General features: G+C 47.8%; 13 non-coding genes across 13 annotated transcripts; all 13 read left to right on the forward strand.

Moving 5' to 3' along the window:
- The first annotated feature begins 849 nt into the window (after positions 1-849).
- Positions 850-1,036, forward strand: LOC142693424 (U2 spliceosomal RNA). Its single transcript, XR_012861768.1, has one exon. It is a non-coding gene; the product is annotated as a U2 spliceosomal RNA (small nuclear RNA).
- A 1,286-nt stretch (positions 1,037-2,322) lies between these two features.
- Positions 2,323-2,513, forward strand: LOC142693361 (U2 spliceosomal RNA). The gene has a single exon (XR_012861712.1). It is a non-coding gene; the product is annotated as a U2 spliceosomal RNA (small nuclear RNA).
- A 1,304-nt stretch (positions 2,514-3,817) lies between these two features.
- On the forward strand, positions 3,818-4,006 carry LOC142693421 (U2 spliceosomal RNA). The gene has a single exon (XR_012861766.1). It is a non-coding gene; the product is annotated as a U2 spliceosomal RNA (small nuclear RNA).
- Positions 4,007-5,297: 1,291 nt separating this feature from the next.
- On the forward strand, positions 5,298-5,488 carry LOC142693362 (U2 spliceosomal RNA). The gene has a single exon (XR_012861713.1). It is a non-coding gene; the product is annotated as a U2 spliceosomal RNA (small nuclear RNA).
- Positions 5,489-6,784: 1,296 nt separating this feature from the next.
- LOC142693363 (U2 spliceosomal RNA) lies at positions 6,785-6,975 on the forward strand. The gene has a single exon (XR_012861714.1). It is a non-coding gene; the product is annotated as a U2 spliceosomal RNA (small nuclear RNA).
- A 1,296-nt stretch (positions 6,976-8,271) lies between these two features.
- Positions 8,272-8,462, forward strand: LOC142693364 (U2 spliceosomal RNA). Its single transcript, XR_012861715.1, has one exon. It is a non-coding gene; the product is annotated as a U2 spliceosomal RNA (small nuclear RNA).
- A 1,284-nt stretch (positions 8,463-9,746) lies between these two features.
- On the forward strand, positions 9,747-9,937 carry LOC142693365 (U2 spliceosomal RNA). The gene has a single exon (XR_012861716.1). It is a non-coding gene; the product is annotated as a U2 spliceosomal RNA (small nuclear RNA).
- Positions 9,938-11,221: 1,284 nt separating this feature from the next.
- Positions 11,222-11,412, forward strand: LOC142693368 (U2 spliceosomal RNA). The gene has a single exon (XR_012861718.1). It is a non-coding gene; the product is annotated as a U2 spliceosomal RNA (small nuclear RNA).
- A 1,280-nt stretch (positions 11,413-12,692) lies between these two features.
- Positions 12,693-12,883, forward strand: LOC142693369 (U2 spliceosomal RNA). Its single transcript, XR_012861719.1, has one exon. It is a non-coding gene; the product is annotated as a U2 spliceosomal RNA (small nuclear RNA).
- Positions 12,884-14,171: 1,288 nt separating this feature from the next.
- Positions 14,172-14,362, forward strand: LOC142693370 (U2 spliceosomal RNA). Its single transcript, XR_012861720.1, has one exon. It is a non-coding gene; the product is annotated as a U2 spliceosomal RNA (small nuclear RNA).
- Positions 14,363-15,646: 1,284 nt separating this feature from the next.
- Positions 15,647-15,837, forward strand: LOC142693371 (U2 spliceosomal RNA). The gene has a single exon (XR_012861721.1). It is a non-coding gene; the product is annotated as a U2 spliceosomal RNA (small nuclear RNA).
- Positions 15,838-17,133: 1,296 nt separating this feature from the next.
- On the forward strand, positions 17,134-17,324 carry LOC142693372 (U2 spliceosomal RNA). The gene has a single exon (XR_012861722.1). It is a non-coding gene; the product is annotated as a U2 spliceosomal RNA (small nuclear RNA).
- A 1,304-nt stretch (positions 17,325-18,628) lies between these two features.
- LOC142693373 (U2 spliceosomal RNA) lies at positions 18,629-18,819 on the forward strand. The gene has a single exon (XR_012861723.1). It is a non-coding gene; the product is annotated as a U2 spliceosomal RNA (small nuclear RNA).
- Positions 18,820-19,988: the final 1,169 nt, after the last annotated feature.

The following is a 19,988-nucleotide window of genomic DNA, read 5'->3' on the forward strand; positions in this document are numbered from 1 at the left end:
ACCTACCTGTGTACACTAGATGGATGTGATGGAATGTACTGTCGTCCCTACATTTCAAGAAGAAGTAAGAATTGCAGTTGCAACAAAGCCTTGCTTGCCTACAAAGAGAGCAGCAATTTGGATTTGTTACTATGTTACCTAGAAGAATAACAAACTGTGCAAGGATGGAGGTTGTAGGAGCAAGGAGAAGTTGTCTGTAAAGTTGGTGGATGCCTATTTTCCATTTTGCAGTCCCTTGTCTCCCTCTTGTGGCCTCCTGGAGGCAACTAGCTGTGCAAAAAAAAGACAGCCTGGCGGCCGGCTGTTGCAGTGTTGCCCTCTCAGGCAACACTGAGTGACTGACTGAGCCTCACCGTCTTATATAAAGTTCAGACGGAACTTTGCACGTGTCATAGTGGAGCCCTCAGGATTCCAGAGCCAGCTTTCTGACATCATAATGGGGCCTCAGAGATAAAAGCCTGGGCCCAGGCAGTGTTGGTCAGTGCTGCTCAGCAGGCAGCACTGGACTGGACTGGATTACAGCTGATACAAGGTGTGAAGGAACAAGGGGTGGCTGTGGGCATGCACTTGCTGCCGCTGCCAGTGTTTATCTGCATGGCAGCAGGGCATTTGGGCGTTGCCAGGAAGGCGTTTTTATGTAGATTCCTCCTCTTTCAGCACTGCATTGTGGTGCAAGCAAAAGAAGCAAATCCTGTCTGGCTTCCTCTCCGGCCTTTATTCACCTCCCGTGTAGCTGTGAGTGTGTGAGCCTGCAGGGCCCCATGGAATTGCCTAGAAGTAGGCTGAATCGCTGCAAGGGCTGAACAGCAGTATCGGGCAGGCTCGGGCAACGCGCGGCCCGTTCGGGTTATCGCTTCTCGGCCTTTTGGCTAAGATCAAGTGTAGTATCTGTTCTTATCAGTTTAATATCTGATACGTCCCCTATCTACCATATATTAAATGGATTTTTAGAACAGGGAGATGGAAATAGAGCTTGCTCTGTCCACTCCACGCATTGACCTGGTATTGCAGTATTTCCAGGACCGGTGCACCCTTTCCTTATGTGTTGACTAAAAGCAGATTCCAAAAGTGTTTTTTGTCTTTGCTATTGTTTCTGTCTTTCTGAAGGGATCTCCCCTTTTAATCCCATTATTTCAACACCTGTTGGACAATGCATGAGTGATAATGAGCTCATTGATTAAATGCAATTAATGAATAGATTGCCACCTCTTGTTGTGTGTCGTCTGTGTTTCTGTGTTTCCGGCATTTCACATTGGAACACCTCATTCACCTTCCTTGTCTTCTCTCCGCCCTCCCTTTTAGGTAAGTTAAAGAGCTGCACCTGAGCCAGCCACTGATTGATTGATTGATTGATTGATTGATTGATTGATTGATTGATTGATTGATGCAGCACAACAGTCAAATAGTGGAGTGGAGTAGGGGAACAGCAAACAGCCAATAAAGCAGCCCGCCCGCTCGCCTGCCCGCCACAATGGACCTACCTGTGTACACTAGATGGATGTGATGGAATGTACTGTCGTCCCTACATTTCAAGAAGAAGTAAGAATTGCAGTTGCAACAAAGCCTTGCTTGCCTACAAAGAGAGCAGCAATTTGGATTTGTTACTAGTTACCTAGAAGAATAACAAACTGTGCAAGGATGGAGGTTGTAGGAGCAAGGAGAAGTTGTCTGTAAAGTTGGTGGATGCCTATTTTCCATTTTGCAGTCCCTTGTCTCCCTCTTGTGGCCTCCTGGAGGCAACTAGCTGTGCAAAAAAAAGACAGCCTGGCGGCCGGCTGTTGCAGTGTTGCCCTCTCAGGCAACACTGAGTGACTGACTGAGCCTCACCGTCTTATATAAAGTTCAGACGGAACTTTGCACGTGTCATAGTGGAGCCCTCAGGATTCCAGAGCCAGCTTTCTGACATCATAATGGGGCCTCAGAGATAAAAGCCTGGCCCAGGCAGTGTTGGTCAGTGCTGCTCAGCAGGCAGCACTGGACTGGACTGGATTACAGCTGATACAAGGTGTGAAGGAACAAGGGGTGGCTGTGGGCATGCACTTGCTGCCACTGCCAGTGTTTATCTGCATGGCAGCAGGGCATTTGGGCGTTGCCAGGAAGGCGTTTTTATGTAGATTCCTCCTCATTCAGCACTGCATTGTGGTGCAAGCAAAAGAAGCAAATCCTGTCTGGCTTCCTCTCCGGCCTTTATTCACCTCCCGTGTAGCTGTGAGTGTGTGAGCCTGCAGGGCCCCATGGAATTGCCTAGAAGTAGGCTGAATCGCTGCAAGGGCTGAACAGCAGTATCGGGCAGGCTCGGGCAACGCGCGGCCCGTTCGGGTTATCGCTTCTCGGCCTTTTGGCTAAGATCAAGTGTAGTATCTGTTCTTATCAGTTTAATATCTGATACGTCCCCTATCTGGGGACCATATATTAAATGGATTTTTAGAACAGGGAGATGGAAATAGAGCTTGCTCTGTCCACTCCACGCATTGACCTGGTATTGCAGTATTTCCAGGACCGGTGCACCCTTTCCTTATGTGTTGACTAAAAGCAGATTCCAAAAGTGTTTTTTGTCTTTGCTATTGTTTCTGTCTTTCTGAAGGGATCTCCCCTTTTAATCCCATTATTTCAACACCTGTTGGACAATGCATGAGTGATAATGAGCTCATTGATTAAATGCAGTTAATGAATAGATTGCCACCTCTTGTTGTGTGTCGTCTGTGTTTCTGTGTTTCCGGCATTTCACATTGGAACACCTCATTCACCTTCCTTGTCTTCTCTCCGCCCTCCCTTTTAGGTAAGTTAAAGAGCTGCACCTGAGCCAGCCACTGATTGATTGATTGATTGATTGATTGATTGATTGATTGATTGATTGATTGATTGATTGATTGATGCAGCACAACAGTCAAATAGTGGAGTGGAGTAGGGGAACAGCAAACAGCCAATAAAGCAGCCCGCCCGCTCGCCTGCCCGCCACAATGGACCTACCTGTGTACACTAGATGGATGTGATGGAATGTACTGTCGTCCCTACATTTCAAGAAGAAGTAAGAATTGCAGTTGCAACAAAGCCTTGCTTGCCTACAAAGAGAGCAGCAATTTGGATTTGTTACTATGTTACCTAGAAGAAGAACAAACTGTGCAAGGATGGAGGTTGTAGGAGCAAGGAGAAGTTGTCTGTAAAGTTGGTGGATGCCTATTTTCCATTTTGCAGTCCCTTGTCTCCCTCTTGTGGCCTCCTGGAGGCAACTAGCTGTGCAAAAAAAAAGACAGCCTGGCGGCCGGCTGTTGCAGTGTTGCCCTCCTCAGGCAACACTGAGTGACTGACTGAGCCTCACCGTCTTATATAAAGTTCAGACGGAACTTTGCACGTGTCATAGTGGAGCCCTCAGGATTCCAGAGCCAGCTTTCTGACATCATATAATGGGGCCTCAGAGATAAAAGCCTGGGCCCAGGCAGTGTTGGTCAGTGCTGCTCAGCAGGCAGCACTGGACTGGACTGGATTACAGCTGATACAAGGTGTGAAGGAACAAGGGGTGGCTGTGGGCATGCACTTGCTGCCGCTGCCAGTGTTTATCTGCATGGCAGCAGGGCATTTGGGCGTTGCCAGGAAGGCGTTTTTATGTAGATTCCTCCTCTTTCAGCACTGCATTGTGGTGCAAGCAAAAGAAGCAAATCCTGTCTGGCTTCCTCTCCGGCCTTTATTCACCTCCCGTGTAGCTGTGAGTGTGTGAGCCTGCAGGGCCCCATGGAATTGCCTAGAAGTAGGCTGAATCGCTGCAAGAGCTGAACAGCAGTATCGGGCAGGCTCGGGCAACGCGCGGCCCGTTCGGGTTATCGCTTCTCGGCCTTTTGGCTAAGATCAAGTGTAGTATCTGTTCTTATCAGTTTAATATCTGATACGTCCCCTATCTGGGGACCTATATTAAATGGATTTTTAGAACAGGAGATGGAAATAGAGCTTGCTCTGTCCACTCCACGCATTGACCTGGTATTGCAGTATTTCCAGGACCGGTGCACCCTTTCCTTATGTGTTGACTAAAAGCAGATTCCAAAAGTGTTTTTTGTCTTTGCTATTGTTTCTGTCTTTCTGAAGGGATCTCCCCTTTTAATCCCATTATTTCAACACCTGTTGGACAATGCATGAGTGATAATGAGCTCATTGATTAAATGCAATTAATGAATAGATTGCCACCTCTTGTTGTGTGTCGTCTGTGTTTCTGTGTTTCCGGCATTTCACATTGGAACACCTCATTCACCTTCCTTGTCTTCTCTCCGCCCTCCCTTTTAGGTAAGTTAAAGAGCTGCACCTGAGCCAGCCACTGATTGATTGATTGATTGATTGATTGATTGATTGATTGATTGATGATTGATTGATTGATGCAGCACAACAGTCAAATAGTGGAGTGGAGTAGGGGAACAGCAAACAGCCAATAAAGCAGCCCGCCCGCTCGCCTGCCCGCCACAATGGACCTACCTGTGTACACTAGATGGATGTGATGGAATGTACTGTCGTCCCTACATTTCAAGAAGAAGTAAGAATTGCAGTTGCAACAAAGCCTTGCTTGCCTACAAAGAGAGCAGCAATTTGGATTTGTTACTATGTTACCTAGAAGAATAACAAACTGTGCAAGGATGGAGGTTGTAGGAGCAAGGAGAAGTTGTCTGTAAAGTTGGTGGATGCCTATTTTCCATTTTGCAGTCCCTTGTCTCCCTCTTGTGGCCTCCTGGAGGCAACTAGCTGTGCAAAAAAAAGACAGCCTGGCGGCCGGCTGTTGCAGTGTTGCCCTCTCAGGCAACACTGAGTGACTGACTGAGCCTCACCGTCTTATATAAAGTTCAGACGGAACTTTGCACGTGTCATAGTGGAGCCCTCAGGATTCCAGAGCCAGCTTTCTGACATCATAATGGGGCCTCAGAGATAAAAGCCTGGGCCCAGGCAGTGTTGGTCAGTGCTGCTCAGCAGGCAGCACTGGACTGGACTGGATTACAGCTGATACAAGGTGTGAAGGAACAAGGGGTGGCTGTGGGCATGCACTTGCTGCCGCTGCCAGTGTTTATCTGCATGGCAGCAGGGCATTTGGGCGTTGCCAGGAAGGCGTTTTTATGTAGATTCCTCCTCTTTCAGCACTGCATTGTGGTGCAAGCAAAAGAAGCAAATCCTGTCTGGCTTCCTCTCCGGCCTTTATTCACCTCCCGTGTAGCTGTGAGTGTGTGAGCCTGCAGCCCCAGGAATGCCTAGAAGTAGGCTGAATCGCTGCAAGGGCTGAACAGCAGTATCGGGCAGGCTCGGGCAACGCGCGGCCCGTTCGGGTTATCGCTTCTCGGCCTTTTGGCTAAGATCAAGTGTAGTATCTGTTCTTATCAGTTTAATATCTGATACGTCCCCTATCTGGGGACCATATATTAAATGGATTTTTAGAACAGGGAGATGGAAATAGAGCTTGCTCTGTCCACTCCACGCATTGACCTGGTATTGCAGTATTTCCAGGACCGGTGCACCCTTTCCTTATGTGTTGACTAAAAGCAGATTCCAAAAGTGTTTTTTGTCTTTGCTATTGTTTCTGTCTTTCTGAAGGGATCTCCCCTTTTAATCCCATTATTTCAACACCTGTTGGACAATGCATGAGTGATAATGAGCTCATTGATTAAATGCAATTAATGAATAGATTGCCACCTCTTGTTGTGTGTCGTCTGTGTTTCTGTGTTTCCGGCATTTCACATTGGAACACCTCATTCACCTTCCTTGTCTTCTCTCCGCCCTCCCTTTTAGGTAAGTTAAAGAGCTGCACCTGAGCCAGCCACTGATTGATTGATTGATTGATTGATTGATTGATTGATTGATTGATTGATTGATTGATTGATGCAGCACAACAGTCAAATAGTGGAGTGGAGTAGGGGAACAGCAAACAGCCAATAAAGCAGCCCGCCCGCTCGCCTGCCCGCCACAATGGACCTACCTGTGTACACTAGATGGATGTGATGGAATGTACTGTCGTCCCTACATTTCAAGAAGAAGTAAGAATTGCAGTTGCAACAAAGCCTTGCTTGCCTACAAAGAGAGCAGCAATTTGGATTTGTTACTATGTTACCTAGAAGAATAACAAACTGTGCAAGGATGGAGGTTGTAGGAGCAAGGAGAAGTTGTCTGTAAAGTTGGTGGATGCCTATTTTCCATTTTGCAGTCCCTTGTCTCCCTCTTGTGGCCTCCTGGAGGCAACTAGCTGTGCAAAAAAAAGACAGCCTGGCGGCCGGCTGTTGCAGTGTTGCCCTCTCAGGCAACACTGAGTGACTGACTGAGCCTCACCGTCTTATATAAAGTTCAGACGGAACTTTGCACGTGTCATAGTGGAGCCCTCAGGATTCCAGAGCCAGCTTTCTGACATCATAATGGGGCCTCAGAGATAAAAGCCTGGGCCCAGGCAGTGTTGGTCAGTGCTGCTCAGCAGGCAGCACTGGACTGGACTGGATTACAGCTGATACAAGGTGTGAAGGAACAAGGGGTGGCTGTGGGCATGCACTTGCTGCCGCTGCCAGTGTTTATCTGCATGGCAGCAGGGCATTTGGGCGTTGCCAGGAAGGCGTTTTTATGTAGATTCCTCCTCTTTCAGCACTGCATTGTGGTGCAAGCAAAAGAAGCAAATCCTGTCTGGCTTCCTCTCCGGCCTTTATTCACCTCCCGTGTAGCTGTGAGTGTGTGAGCCTGCAGGGCCCCATGGAATTGCCTAGAAGTAGGCTGAATCGCTGCAAGGGCTGAACAGCAGTATCGGGCAGGCTCGGGCAACGCGCGGCCCGTTCGGGTTATCGCTTCTCGGCCTTTTGGCTAAGATCAAGTGTAGTATCTGTTCTTATCAGTTTAATATCTGATACGTCCCCTATCTGGGGACCATATATTAAATGGATTTTTAGAACAGGGAGATGGAAATAGAGCTTGCTCTGTCCACTCCACGCATTGACCTGGTATTGCAGTATTTCCAGGACCGGTGCACCCTTTCCTTATGTGTTGACTAAAAGCAGATTCCAAAAGTGTTTTTTGTCTTTGCTATTGTTTCTGTCTTTCTGAAGGGATCTCCCCTTTTAATCCCATTATTTCAACACCTGTTGGACAATGCATGAGTGATAATGAGCTCATTGATTAAATGCAATTAATGAATAGATTGCCACCTCTTGTTGTGTGTCGTCTGTGTTTCTGTGTTTCCGGCATTTCACATTGGAACACCTCATTCACCTTCCTTGTCTTCTCTCCGCCCTCCCTTTTAGGTAAGTTAAAGAGCTGCACCTGAGCCAGCCACTGATTGATTGATTGATTGATTGATTGATTGATTGATTGATTGATTGATTGATTGATTGATGCAGCACAACAGTCAAATAGTGGAGTGGAGTAGGGGAACAGCAAACAGCCAATAAAGCAGCCCGCCCGCTCGCCTGCCCGCCACAATGGACCTACCTGTGTACACTAGATGGATGTGATGGAATGTACTGTCGTCCCTACATTTCAAGAAGAAGTAAGAATTGCAGTTGCAACAAAGCCTTGCTTGCCTACAAAGAGAGCAGCAATTTGGATTTGTTACTATGTTACCTAGAAGAATAACAAACTGTGCAAGGATGGAGGTTGTAGGAGCAAGGAGAAGTTGTCTGTAAAGTTGGTGGATGCCTATTTTCCATTTTGCAGTCCCTTGTCTCCCTCTTGTGGCCTCCTGGAGGCAACTAGCTGTGCAAAAAAAAGACAGCCTGGCGGCCGGCTGTTGCAGTGTTGCCCTCTCAGGCAACACTGAGTGACTGACTGAGCCTCACCGTCTTATATAAAGTTCAGACGGAACTTTGCACGTGTCATAGTGGAGCCCTCAGGATTCCAGAGCCAGCTTTCTGACATCATAATGGGGCCTCAGAGATAAAAGCCTGGGCCCAGGCAGTGTTGGTCAGTGCTGCTCAGCAGGCAGCACTGGACTGGACTGGATTACAGCTGATACAAGGTGTGAAGGAACAAGGGGTGGCTGTGGGCATGCACTTGCTGCCGCTGCCAGTGTTTATCTGCATGGCAGCAGGGCATTTGGGCGTTGCCAGGAAGGCGTTTTTATGTAGATTCCTCCTCTTTCAGCACTGCATTGTGGTGCAAGCAAAAGAAGCAAATCCTGTCTGGCTTCCTCTCCGGCCTTTATTCACCTCCCGTGTAGCTGTGAGTGTGTGAGCCTGCAGGGCCCCATGGAATTGCCTAGAAGTAGGCTGAATCGCTGCAAGGGCTGAACAGCAGTATCGGGCAGGCTCGGGCAACGCGCGGCCCGTTCGGGTTATCGCTTCTCGGCCTTTTGGCTAAGATCAAGTGTAGTATCTGTTCTTATCAGTTTAATATCTGATACGTCCCCTATCTGGGGACCATATATTAAATGGATTTTTAGAACAGGGAGATGGAAATAGAGCTTGCTCTGTCCACTCCACGCATTGACCTGGTATTGCAGTATTTCCAGGACCGGTGCACCCTTTCCTTATGTGTTGACTAAAAGCAGATTCCAAAAGTGTTTTTTGTCTTTGCTATTGTTTCTGTCTTTCTGAAGGGATCTCCCCTTTTAATCCCATTATTTCAACACCTGTTGGACAATGCATGAGTGATAATGAGCTCATTGATTAAATGCAATTAATGAATAGATTGCCACCTCTTGTTGTGTGTCGTCTGTGTTTCTGTGTTTCCGGCATTTCACATTGGAACACCTCATTCACCTTCCTTGTCTTCTCTCCGCCCTCCCTTTTAGGTAAGTTAAAGAGCTGCACCTGAGCCAGCCACTGATTGATTGATTGATTGATTGATTGATTGATTGATTGATTGATTGATGCAGCACAACAGTCAAATAGTGGAGTGGAGTAGGGGAACAGCAAACAGCCAATAAAGCAGCCCGCCCGCTCGCCTGCCCGCCACAATGGACCTACCTGTGTACACTAGATGGATGTGATGGAATGTACTGTCGTCCCTACATTTCAAGAAGAAGTAAGAATTGCAGTTGCAACAAAGCCTTGCTTGCCTACAAAGAGAGCAGCAATTTGGATTTGTTACTATGTTACCTAGAAGAATAACAAACTGTGCAAGGATGGAGGTTGTAGGAGCAAGGAGAAGTTGTCTGTAAAGTTGGTGGATGCCTATTTTCCATTTTGCAGTCCCTTGTCTCCCTCTTGTGGCCTCCTGGAGGCAACTAGCTGTGCAAAAAAAAGACAGCCTGGCGGCCGGCTGTTGCAGTGTTGCCCTCTCAGGCAACACTGAGTGACTGACTGAGCCTCACCGTCTTATATAAAGTTCAGACGGAACTTTGCACGTGTCATAGTGGAGCCCTCAGGATTCCAGAGCCAGCTTTCTGACATCATAATGGGGCCTCAGAGATAAAAGCCTGGGCCCAGGCAGTGTTGGTCAGTGCTGCTCAGCAGGCAGCACTGGACTGGACTGGATTACAGCTGATACAAGGTGTGAAGGAACAAGGGGTGGCTGTGGGCATGCACTTGCTGCCGCTGCCAGTGTTTATCTGCATGGCAGCAGGGCATTTGGGCGTTGCCAGGAAGGCGTTTTTATGTAGATTCCTCCTCTTTCAGCACTGCATTGTGGTGCAAGCAAAAGAAGCAAATCCTGTCTGGCTTCCTCTCCGGCCTTTATTCACCTCCCGTGTAGCTGTGAGTGTGTGAGCCTGCAGGGCCCCATGGAATTGCCTAGAAGTAGGCTGAATCGCTGCAAGGGCTGAACAGCAGTATCGGGCAGGCTCGGGCAACGCGCGGCCCGTTCGGGTTATCGCTTCTCGGCCTTTTGGCTAAGATCAAGTGTAGTATCTGTTCTTATCAGTTTAATATCTGATACGTCCCCTATCTGGGGACCATATATTAAATGGATTTTTAGAACAGGGAGATGGAAATAGAGCTTGCTCTGTCCACTCCACGCATTGACCTGGTATTGCAGTATTTCCAGGACCGGTGCACCCTTTCCTTATGTGTTGACTAAAAGCAGATTCCAAAAGTGTTTTTTGTCTTTGCTATTGTTTCTGTCTTTCTGAAGGGATCTCCCCTTTTAATCCCATTATTTCAACACCTGTTGGACAATGCATGAGTGATAATGAGCTCATTGATTAAATGCAATTAATGAATAGATTGCCACCTCTTGTTGTGTGTCGTCTGTGTTTCTGTGTTTCCGGCATTTCACATTGGAACACCTCATTCACCTTCCTTGTCTTCTCTCCGCCCTCCCTTTTAGGTAAGTTAAAGAGCTGCACCTGAGCCAGCCACTGATTGATTGATTGATTGATTGATTGATTGATTGATTGATTGATTGATGCAGCACAACAGTCAAATAGTGGAGTGGAGTAGGGGAACAGCAAACAGCCAATAAAGCAGCCCGCCCGCTCGCCTGCCCGCCACAATGGACCTACCTGTGTACACTAGATGGATGTGATGGAATGTACTGTCGTCCCTACATTTCAAGAAGAAGTAAGAATTGCAGTTGCAACAAAGCCTTGCTTGCCTACAAAGAGAGCAGCAATTTGGATTTGTTACTATGTTACCTAGAAGAATAACAAACTGTGCAAGGATGGAGGTTGTAGGAGCAAGGAGAAGTTGTCTGTAAAGTTGGTGGATGCCTATTTTCCATTTTGCAGTCCCTTGTCTCCCTCTTGTGGCCTCCTGGAGGCAACTAGCTGTGCAAAAAAAAGACAGCCTGGCGGCCGGCTGTTGCAGTGTTGCCCTCTCAGGCAACACTGAGTGACTGACTGAGCCTCACCGTCTTATATAAAGTTCAGACGGAACTTTGCACGTGTCATAGTGGAGCCCTCAGGATTCCAGAGCCAGCTTTCTGACATCATAATGGGGCCTCAGAGATAAAAGCCTGGACCCAGGCAGTGTTGGTCAGTGCTGCTCAGCAGGCAGCACTGGACTGGACTGGATTACAGCTGATACAAGGTGTGAAGGAACAAGGGGTGGCTGTGGGCATGCACTTGCTGCCGCTGCCAGTGTTTATCTGCATGGCAGCAGGGCATTTGGGCGTTGCCAGGAAGGCGTTTTTATGTAGATTCCTCCTCTTTCAGCACTGCATTGTGGTGCAAGCAAAAGAAGCAAATCCTGTCTGGCTTCCTCTCCGGCCTTTATTCACCTCCCGTGTAGCTGTGAGTGTGTGAGCCTGCAGGGCCCCATGGAATTGCCTAGAAGTAGGCTGAATCGCTGCAAGGGCTGAACAGCAGTATCGGGCAGGCTCGGGCAACGCGCGGCCCGTTCGGGTTATCGCTTCTCGGCCTTTTGGCTAAGATCAAGTGTAGTATCTGTTCTTATCAGTTTAATATCTGATACGTCCCCTATCTGGGGACCATATATTAAATGGATTTTTAGAACAGGGAGATGGAAATAGAGCTTGCTCTGTCCACTCCACGCATTGACCTGGTATTGCAGTATTTCCAGGACCGGTGCACCCTTTCCTTATGTGTTGACTAAAAGCAGATTCCAAAAGTGTTTTTTGTCTTTGCTATTGTTTCTGTCTTTCTGAAGGGATCTCCCCTTTTAATCCCATTATTTCAACACCTGTTGGACAATGCATGAGTGATAATGAGCTCATTGATTAAATGCAATTAATGAATAGATTGCCACCTCTTGTTGTGTGTCGTCTGTGTTTCTGTGTTTCCGGCATTTCACATTGGAACACCTCATTCACCTTCCTTGTCTTCTCTCCGCCCTCCCTTTTAGGTAAGTTAAAGAGCTGCACCTGAGCCAGCCACTGATTGATTGATTGATTGATTGATTGATTGATTGATTGATTGATGCAGCACAACAGTCAAATAGTGGAGTGGAGTAGGGGAACAGCAAACAGCCAATAAAGCAGCCCGCCCGCTCGCCTGCCCGCCACAATGGACCTACCTGTGTACACTAGATGGATGTGATGGAATGTACTGTCGTCCCTACATTTCAAGAAGAAGTAAGAATTGCAGTTGCAACAAAGCCTTGCTTGCCTACAAAGAGAGCAGCAATTTGGATTTGTTACTATGTTACCTAGAAGAATAACAAACTGTGCAAGGATGGAGGTTGTAGGAGCAAGGAGAAGTTGTCTGTAAAGTTGGTGGATGCCTATTTTCCATTTTGCAGTCCCTTGTCTCCCTCTTGTGGCCTCCTGGAGGCAACTAGCTGTGCAAAAAAAAGACAGCCTGGCGGCCGGCTGTTGCAGTGTTGCCCTCTCAGGCAACACTGAGTGACTGACTGAGCCTCACCGTCTTATATAAAGTTCAGACGGAACTTTGCACGTGTCATAGTGGAGCCCTCAGGATTCCAGAGCCAGCTTTCTGACATCATAATGGGGCCTCAGAGATAAAAGCCTGGGCCCAGGCAGTGTTGGTCAGTGCTGCTCAGCAGGCAGCACTGGACTGGACTGGATTACAGCTGATACAAGGTGTGAAGGAACAAGGGGTGGCTGTGGGCATGCACTTGCTGCCGCTGCCAGTGTTTATCTGCATGGCAGCAGGGCATTTGGGCGTTGCCAGGAAGGCGTTTTTATGTAGATTCCTCCTCTTTCAGCACTGCATTGTGGTGCAAGCAAAAGAAGCAAATCCTGTCTGGCTTCCTCTCCGGCCTTTATTCACCTCCCGTGTAGCTGTGAGTGTGTGAGCCTGCAGGGCCCCATGGAATTGCCTAGAAGTAGGCTGAATCGCTGCAAGGGCTGAACAGCAGTATCGGGCAGGCTCGGGCAACGCGCGGCCCGTTCGGGTTATCGCTTCTCGGCCTTTTGGCTAAGATCAAGTGTAGTATCTGTTCTTATCAGTTTAATATCTGATACGTCCCCTATCTGGGGACCATATATTAAATGGATTTTTAGAACAGGGAGATGGAAATAGAGCTTGCTCTGTCCACTCCACGCATTGACCTGGTATTGCAGTATTTCCAGGACCGGTGCACCCTTTCCTTATGTGTTGACTAAAAGCAGATTCCAAAAGTGTTTTTTGTCTTTGCTATTGTTTCTGTCTTTCTGAAGGGATCTCCCCTTTTAATCCCATTATTTCAACACCTGTTGGACAATGCATGAGTGATAATGAGCTCATTGATTAAATGCAATTAATGAATAGATTGCCACCTCTTGTTGTGTGTCGTCTGTGTTTCTGTGTTTCCGGCATTTCACATTGGAACACCTCATTCACCTTCCTTGTCTTCTCTCCGCCCTCCCTTTTAGGTAAGTTAAAGAGCTGCACCTGAGCCAGCCACTGATTGATTGATTGATTGATTGATTGATTGATTGATTGATTGATTGATTGATGCAGCACAACAGTCAAATAGTGGAGTGGAGTAGGGGAACAGCAAACAGCCAATAAAGCAGCCCGCCCGCTCGCCTGCCCGCCACAATGGACCTACCTGTGTACACTAGATGGATGTGATGGAATGTACTGTCGTCCCTACATTTCAAGAAGAAGTAAGAATTGCAGTTGCAACAAAGCCTTGCTTGCCTACAAAGAGAGCAGCAATTTGGATTTGTTACTATGTTACCTAGAAGAATAACAAACTGTGCAAGGATGGAGGTTGTAGGAGCAAGGAGAAGTTGTCTGTAAAGTTGGTGGATGCCTATTTTCCATTTTGCAGTCCCTTGTCTCCCTCTTGTGGCCTCCTGGAGGCAACTAGCTGTGCAAAAAAAAGACAGCCTGGCGGCCGGCTGTTGCAGTGTTGCCCTCTCAGGCAACACTGAGTGACTGACTGAGCCTCACCGTCTTATATAAAGTTCAGACGGAACTTTGCACGTGTCATAGTGGAGCCCTCAGGATTCCAGAGCCAGCTTTCTGACATCATAATGGGGCCTCAGAGATAAAAGCCTGGGCCCAGGCAGTGTTGGTCAGTGCTGCTCAGCAGGCAGCACTGGACTGGACTGGATTACAGCTGATACAAGGTGTGAAGGAACAAGGGGTGGCTGTGGGCATGCACTTGCTGCCGCTGCCAGTGTTTATCTGCATGGCAGCAGGGCATTTGGGCGTTGCCAGGAAGGCGTTTTTATGTAGATTCCTCCTCTTTCAGCACTGCATTGTGGTGCAAGCAAAAGAAGCAAATCCTGTCTGGCTTCCTCTCCGGCCTTTATTCACCTCCCGTGTAGCTGTGAGTGTGTGAGCCTGCAGGGCCCCATGGAATTGCCTAGAAGTAGGCTGAATCGCTGCAAGGGCTGAACAGCAGTATCGGGCAGGCTCGGGCAACGCGCGGCCCGTTCGGGTTATCGCTTCTCGGCCTTTTGGCTAAGATCAAGTGTAGTATCTGTTCTTATCAGTTTAATATCTGATACGTCCCCTATCTGGGGACCATATATTAAATGGATTTTTAGAACAGGGAGATGGAAATAGAGCTTGCTCTGTCCACTCCACGCATTGACCTGGTATTGCAGTATTTCCAGGACCGGTGCACCCTTTCCTTATGTGTTGACTAAAAGCAGATTCCAAAAGTGTTTTTTGTCTTTGCTATTGTTTCTGTCTTTCTGAAGGGATCTCCCCTTTTAATCCCATTATTTCAACACCTGTTGGACAATGCATGAGTGATAATGAGCTCATTGATTAAATGCAATTAATGAATAGATTGCCACCTCTTGTTGTGTGTCGTCTGTGTTTCTGTGTTTCCGGCATTTCACATTGGAACACCTCATTCACCTTCCTTGTCTTCTCTCCGCCCTCCCTTTTAGGTAAGTTAAAGAGCTGCACCTGAGCCAGCCACTGATTGATTGATTGATTGATTGATTGATTGATTGATTGATTGATTGATGCAGCACAACAGTCAAATAGTGGAGTGGAGTAGGGGAACAGCAAACAGCCAATAAAGCAGCCCGCCCGCTCGCCTGCCCGCCACAATGGACCTACCTGTGTACACTAGATGGATGTGATGGAATGTACTGTCGTCCCTACATTTCAAGAAGAAGTAAGAATTGCAGTTGCAACAAAGCCTTGCTTGCCTACAAAGAGAGCAGCAATTTGGATTTGTTACTATGTTACCTAGAAGAATAACAAACTGTGCAAGGATGGAGGTTGTAGGAGCAAGGAGAAGTTGTCTGTAAAGTTGGTGGATGCCTATTTTCCATTTTGCAGTCCCTTGTCTCCCTCTTGTGGCCTCCTGGAGGCAACTAGCTGTGCAAAAAAAAGACAGCCTGGCGGCCGGCTGTTGCAGTGTTGCCCTCTCAGGCAACACTGAGTGACTGACTGAGCCTCACCGTCTTATATAAAGTTCAGACGGAACTTTGCACGTGTCATAGTGGAGCCCTCAGGATTCCAGAGCCAGCTTTCTGACATCATAATGGGGCCTCAGAGATAAAAGCCTGGGCCCAGGCAGTGTTGGTCAGTGCTGCTCAGCAGGCAGCACTGGACTGGACTGGATTACAGCTGATACAAGGTGTGAAGGAACAAGGGGTGGCTGTGGGCATGCACTTGCTGCCGCTGCCAGTGTTTATCTGCATGGCAGCAGGGCATTTGGGCGTTGCCAGGAAGGCGTTTTTATGTAGATTCCTCCTCTTTCAGCACTGCATTGTGGTGCAAGCAAAAGAAGCAAATCCTGTCTGGCTTCCTCTCCGGCCTTTATTCACCTCCCGTGTAGCTGTGAGTGTGTGAGCCTGCAGGGCCCCATGGAATTGCCTAGAAGTAGGCTGAATCGCTGCAAGGGCTGAACAGCAGTATCGGGCAGGCTCGGGCAACGCGCGGCCCGTTCGGGTTATCGCTTCTCGGCCTTTTGGCTAAGATCAAGTGTAGTATCTGTTCTTATCAGTTTAATATCTGATACGTCCCCTATCTGGGGACCATATATTAAATGGATTTTTAGAACAGGGAGATGGAAATAGAGCTTGCTCTGTCCACTCCACGCATTGACCTGGTATTGCAGTATTTCCAGGACCGGTGCACCCTTTCCTTATGTGTTGACTAAAAGCAGATTCCAAAAGTGTTTTTTGTCTTTGCTATTGTTTCTGTCTTTCTGAAGGGATCTCCCCTTTTAATCCCATTATTTCAACACCTGTTGGACAATGCATGAGTGATAATGAGCTCATTGATTAAATGCAATTAATGAATAGATTGCCACCTCTTGTTGTGTGTCGTCTGTGTTTCTGTGTTTCCGGCATTTCACATTGGAACACCTCATTCACCTTCCTTGTCTTCTCTCCGCCCTCCCTTTTAGGTAAGTTAAAGAGCTGCACCTGAGCCAGCCACTGATTGATTGATTGATTGATTGATTGATTGATTGATTGATTGATTGATTGATTGATTGATGCAGCACAACAGTCAAATAGTGGAGTGGAGTAGGGGAACAGCAAACAGCCAATAAAGCAGCCCGCCCGCTCGCCTGCCCGCCACAATGGACCTACCTGTGTACACTAGATGGATGTGATGGAATGTACTGTCGTCCCTACATTTCAAGAAGAAGTAAGAATTGCAGTTGCAACAAAGCCTTGCTTGCCTACAAAGAGAGCAGCAATTTGGATTTGTTACTATGTTACCTAGAAGAATAACAAACTGTGCAAGGATGGAGGTTGTAGGAGCAAGGAGAAGTTGTCTGTAAAGTTGGTGGATGCCTATTTTCCATTTTGCAGTCCCTTGTCTCCCTCTTGTGGCCTCCTGGAGGCAACTAGCTGTGCAAAAAAAAGACAGCCTGGCGGCCGGCTGTTGCAGTGTTGCCCTCTCAGGCAACACTGAGTGACTGACTGAGCCTCACCGTCTTATATAAAGTTCAGACGGAACTTTGCACGTGTCATAGTGGAGCCCTCAGGATTCCAGAGCCAGCTTTCTGACATCATAATGGGGCCTCAGAGATAAAAGCCTGGGCCCAGGCAGTGTTGGTCAGTGCTGCTCAGCAGGCAGCACTGGACTGGACTGGATTACAGCTGATACAAGGTGTGAAGGAACAAGGGGTGGCTGTGGGCATGCACTTGCTGCCGCTGCCAGTGTTTATCTGCATGGCAGCAGGGCATTTGGGCGTTGCCAGGAAGGCGTTTTTATGTAGATTCCTCCTCTTTCAGCACTGCATTGTGGTGCAAGCAAAAGAAGCAAATCCTGTCTGGCTTCCTCTCCGGCCTTTATTCACCTCCCGTGTAGCTGTGAGTGTGTGAGCCTGCAGGGCCCCATGGAATTGCCTAGAAGTAGGCTGAATCGCTGCAAGGGCTGAACAGCAGTATCGGGCAGGCTCGGGCAACGCGCGGCCCGTTCGGGTTATCGCTTCTCGGCCTTTTGGCTAAGATCAAGTGTAGTATCTGTTCTTATCAGTTTAATATCTGATACGTCCCCTATCTGGGGACCATATATTAAATGGATTTTTAGAACAGGGAGATGGAAATAGAGCTTGCTCTGTCCACTCCACGCATTGACCTGGTATTGCAGTATTTCCAGGACCGGTGCACCCTTTCCTTATGTGTTGACTAAAAGCAGATTCCAAAAGTGTTTTTTGTCTTTGCTATTGTTTCTGTCTTTCTGAAGGGATCTCCCCTTTTAATCCCATTATTTCAACACCTGTTGGACAATGCATGAGTGATAATGAGCTCATTGATTAAATGCAATTAATGAATAGATTGCCACCTCTTGTTGTGTGTCGTCTGTGTTTCTGTGTTTCCGGCATTTCACATTGGAACACCTCATTCACCTTCCTTGTCTTCTCTCCGCCCTCCCTTTTAGGTAAGTTAAAGAGCTGCACCTGAGCCAGCCACTGATTGATTGATTGATTGATTGATTGATTGATTGATTGATTGATTGATTGATTGATTGATTGATTGATGCAGCACAACAGTCAAATAGTGGAGTGGAGTAGGGGAACAGCAAACAGCCAATAAAGCAGCCCGCCCGCTCGCCTGCCCGCCACAATGGACCTACCTGTGTACACTAGATGGATGTGATGGAATGTACTGTCGTCCCTACATTTCAAGAAGAAGTAAGAATTGCAGTTGCAACAAAGCCTTGCTTGCCTACAAAGAGAGCAGCAATTTGGATTTGTTACTATGTTACCTAGAAGAATAACAAACTGTGCAAGGATGGAGGTTGTAGGAGCAAGGAGAAGTTGTCTGTAAAGTTGGTGGATGCCTATTTTCCATTTTGCAGTCCCTTGTCTCCCTCTTGTGGCCTCCTGGAGGCAACTAGCTGTGCAAAAAAAAGACAGCCTGGCGGCCGGCTGTTGCAGTGTTGCCCTCTCAGGCAACACTGAGTGACTGACTGAGCCTCACCGTCTTATATAAAGTTCAGACGGAACTTTGCACGTGTCATAGTGGAGCCCTCAGGATTCCAGAGCCAGCTTTCTGACATCATAATGGGGCCTCAGAGATAAAAGCCTGGGCCCAGGCAGTGTTGGTCAGTGCTGCTCAGCAGGCAGCACTGGACTGGACTGGATTACAGCTGATACAAGGTGTGAAGGAACAAGGGGTGGCTGTGGGCATGCACTTGCTGCCGCTGCCAGTGTTTATCTGCATGGCAGCAGGGCATTTGGGCGTTGCCAGGAAGGCGTTTTTATGTAGATTCCTCCTCTTTCAGCACTGCATTGTGGTGCAAGCAAAAGAAGCAAATCCTGTCTGGCTTCCTCTCCGGCCTTTATTCACCTCCCGTGTAGCTGTGAGTGTGTGAGCCTGCAGGGCCCCATGGAATTGCCTAGAAGTAGGCTGAATCGCTGCAAGGGCTGAACAGCAGTATCGGGCAGGCTCGGGCAACGCGCGGCCCGTTCGGGTTATCGCTTCTCGGCCTTTTGGCTAAGATCAAGTGTAGTATCTGTTCTTATCAGTTTAATATCTGATACGTCCCCTATCTGGGGACCATATATTAAATGGATTTTTAGAACAGGGAGATGGAAATAGAGCTTGCTCTGTCCACTCCACGCATTGACCTGGTATTGCAGTATTTCCAGGACCGGTGCACCCTTTCCTTATGTGTTGACTAAAAGCAGATTCCAAAAGTGTTTTTTGTCTTTGCTATTGTTTCTGTCTTTCTGAAGGGATCTCCCCTTTTAATCCCATTATTTCAACACCTGTTGGACAATGCATGAGTGATAATGAGCTCATTGATTAAATGCAATTAATGAATAGATTGCCACCTCTTGTTGTGTGTCGTCTGTGTTTCTGTGTTTCCGGCATTTCACATTGGAACACCTCATTCACCTTCCTTGTCTTCTCTCCGCCCTCCCTTTTAGGTAAGTTAAAGAGCTGCACCTGAGCCAGCCACTGATTGATTGATTGATTGATTGATTGATTGATTGATTGATTGATTGATGCAGCACAACAGTCAAATAGTGGAGTGGAGTAGGGGAACAGCAAACAGCCAATAAAGCAGCCCGCCCGCTCGCCTGCCCGCCACAATGGACCTACCTGTGTACACTAGATGGATGTGATGGAATGTACTGTCGTCCCTACATTTCAAGAAGAAGTAAGAATTGCAGTTGCAACAAAGCCTTGCTTGCCTACAAAGAGAGCAGCAATTTGGATTTGTTACTATGTTACCTAGAATAATAACAAACTGTGCAAGGATGGAGGTTGTAGGATCAAGGAGAAGTTGTCTGTAAAGTTGGTGGATGCCTATTTTCCATTTTGCAGTCCCTTGTCTCCCTCTTGTGGCCTCCTGGAGGCAACTAGCTGTGCAAAAAAAAGACAGCCTGGCGGCTGGCTGTTGCAGTGTTGCCCTCTCAGGCAACACTGAGTGACTGACTGAGCCTCACCGTCTTATATAAAGTTCAGACGGAACTTTGCACGTGTCATAGTGGAGCCCTCAGGATTCCAGAGCCAGCTTTCTGACATCATAATGGGGCCTCAGAGATAAAAGCCTGGGCCCAGGCAGTGTTGGTCAGTGCTGCTCAGCAGGCAGCACTGGACTGGACTGGATTACAGCTGATACAAGGTGTGAAGGAACAAGGGGTGGCTGTGGGCATGCACTTGCTGCCGCTGCCAGTGTTTATCTGCATGGCAGCAGGGCATTTGGGCGTTGCCAGGAAGGCGTTTTTATGTAGATTCCTCCTCTTTCAGCACTGCATTGTGGTGCAAGCAAAAGAAGCAAATCCTGTCTGGCTTCCTCTCCGGCCTTTATTCACCTCCCGTGTAGC

The sequence above is a fragment of the Rhinoderma darwinii genome (genome assembly GCF_050947455.1).
Source record: "Rhinoderma darwinii isolate aRhiDar2 chromosome 5 unlocalized genomic scaffold, aRhiDar2.hap1 SUPER_5_unloc_42, whole genome shotgun sequence".
NCBI classification, from domain to species: Eukaryota; Metazoa; Chordata; class Amphibia; order Anura; family Rhinodermatidae; genus Rhinoderma; species Rhinoderma darwinii.